This window comes from Penaeus monodon, chromosome 17, assembly GCF_015228065.2.
Source record: "Penaeus monodon isolate SGIC_2016 chromosome 17, NSTDA_Pmon_1, whole genome shotgun sequence".
Taxonomy (NCBI): Eukaryota; Metazoa; Arthropoda; class Malacostraca; order Decapoda; family Penaeidae; genus Penaeus; species Penaeus monodon.
Genome location: NC_051402.1, coordinates 19,097,374 through 19,099,873, shown reverse-complemented (window position 1 = coordinate 19,099,873; position 2,500 = coordinate 19,097,374). Strand labels below are relative to the sequence as shown.

The window sequence follows — 2,500 nt, the reverse complement described above, 5'->3', positions numbered from 1 at the left end:
AAATTATTTTACGCGGAAAGCATCACGATAACAATTATGTTTTAATACTGAAATAAATTGTTCAAATCCCAGGTAAAGCGCTAAGAATAAAAGGTAAAACAAGGACGTACTTTCTTTACCCTAAATGACTTTGAAAGTATAAATGGATGTCTATCTGAAACTACTGCGTCTCAAGGTCGATTCAGCCTGTACGCTCTTAAATCACCGATTTTCTCTTACAGACGGCTATTTTCATTTGCCCTTATTTATCTACATTCATGTGATGATTTAACATAATGCAAACAGGTGTAATTTAGATACATATTAAACAAACAACTCTATTTAGCTATTTTTAAGGTGGGTTGTGTTTTGGCAGTCGAATGGCAAAGGAAATATTTTTATAGAAGAATATTTGAGCAAAAGAGTGCAGTAAAACGATTGATTTCGATGTAATGATGAAGAGATATAACATGTCCATAGAAGGAGAGAAAATTGTAATCAGCGAGATTGTACTCAATGAACTCCCTCGAATGATAGCCGAGTTCCACTATTTCTCTTGATTTAAGTGATTACTAAAAGTCTGTAAGCCTTTTTTGAATTCACAGGGCTTGGCAAAATTATTAAATTTTTGTCTGGGTGGGTTTGATAAAAAACTTCGCAGTTTCAGAAGAGAAATGAAGGATAATAAGGGTAGAATGAGTTCAAGTTCAGCTCTCGGGAGTAATTTAGTTGATAATTAATCTAATCTCTCTTTGATATTCCTTAATACTTCTCCTTATTATGAAAGGCAATCGGTTAGCTTGAACGAAAGAAAGCCATAGTTTCAGAGTAGAAATGTAGTCGAAATAATAAAAGAATTATCTCAAGTCAGCTGTTTCTGTGACGTCACACGCCCTTGAGATCGACCTCAAAGTCTCTTGAAAATTAACTCTCTCTCGCTTTTAAATGCAGTAAACAACAAATATCATAGAGAAATACATGAAAAGTTATCATATATGCAACGGAAATATTCTATAATAGTAGTGAGTGCAGATAACAGGTTGTCGCAGTAGAAATAGAATCATTGATCATTATTGGAACGCCTTGTTGTTGTTATCCGCCATATTGTGACAGAAATTTCCATGTTGAGCTGAACTTTTCGCGCTTTTTCGCCTTATTTCCCTTAGGGCTGGATGAACACGCGACCCTAAAGTGATCTTAAGAGCCGGGGGATACAGAAAAGTCGAGAAAAGGTAAGAGATAATGGGTTGAAATAAAGATAATTAGGGTTTTATGTGTTTACGTGTCAGCCTCTCTCACAACTTTCGTCTAGTCGTTTTTTTCTTGTTTATTTTCGATTTTCCTCTTGTTTCTCGTCTGCATCGGGTGATTTGCCGTTCCCCCCCTTCTGAGAATCTGTATAGCTAAAAGACGAGCTGCAGAATTGCTCCGAATGTGGTGAAACAGTTGAAACAAGCGAAAGGAGTGAACATTTCTCGAGTATTGCGAGTTCGGAAAGGACACATTATTTGTATTTTTATTGACATATTCGGTTTGGTTTTGATATTATCTCATTTTTTTAATGAACCGTGTTCATGAAAGCCATAAAGTCAATGGCTAGTGCGGCGTTTAAACAAATTTCATTATTATTACGGGGAACTTGTATTTTTTGTATATTAAGTATATCTCAGATTTGATATCAAAGTGCAGATGATAAAGAAATTCTAAGTATGAGTGTGGGCGATATGTAAAGATAATTAAAAGATAAGGAAGATAAGACAATTTCTTGCCCTCGAAGTGGGTGTAACTCCTTGCAATACTGTTGCTAGGTTACACCAGTAGGGTTATTGGGTAATGTGTTCTCCTTGGTTTGTTCAACTTCCAACACCCTGAAGATACCCGTGGTAGCACTTAAAACAGGTTTCCAATTCCTCTTCTCAGTTTGGTCTTATGCAATCCATTCTGCATGAAACTCTCTGTGGTCTTGGATGGAAGGTTTGCTGTTAAATCTCAATGAGTAGCAGCACAGTGTTAAATGTCTGCCGTGGGCTTTGGGCTTCTTTCTCAGGTGAAGGCTGGCAGATCTTCGATATATAGATTCTGGAACGATTTCTTGCCTGGGCGACCTACAAGTTCAGTAGTATCAGAAAACCTGTAGTAAAGGCTAGTTGGCTATCATAGGAGGGCATACAGGGCATACAGGTTTAAAGACTGAAAATCACATAAATTATTAAGTTAAATACTTAAGATAACATATATATATGTATTGTAAGCTATTGAAAGTTTGTTTTAAGATAATGAACCTACTAGTAGTATACCCTGAACATGCAAAATATTTGTACCAGCTAGGATTGTCAAAAGAAAGGTTGTTCTTTGTGATTTGGATGATGATATTCTTGTAGAGGATTAAAAGTTGTTGTCATTTGTACATAAAGTAATCTGCAGTTGTGAATGATAATGGCATAAGTAAGGAAAATAGATCGCGGAAAGCCCCGCCCACACTCAAAGTCCGGTTGGTGCTCCTGAGTTTCAGCTCTCTTGC

The 2,500-nt window shown here is 36.4% G+C and overlaps 1 protein-coding gene across 3 annotated transcripts in view; it reads left to right on the top strand.

Moving 5' to 3' along the window:
* The first annotated feature begins 1,077 nt into the window (after positions 1–1,077).
* The window catches only part of LOC119583590 (myotubularin-related protein 3-like), a 42,797-nt gene continuing 41,374 nt past the window's right edge, over positions 1,078–2,500 (top strand). For all 3 annotated transcript variants that reach the window (XM_037932154.1, XM_037932155.1, XM_037932157.1), the window contains exon 1: positions 1,078–1,211. The gene's annotated coding sequence lies outside the window, so the exon portion shown is untranslated. The remainder of the gene's footprint in view (positions 1,212–2,500) is intronic.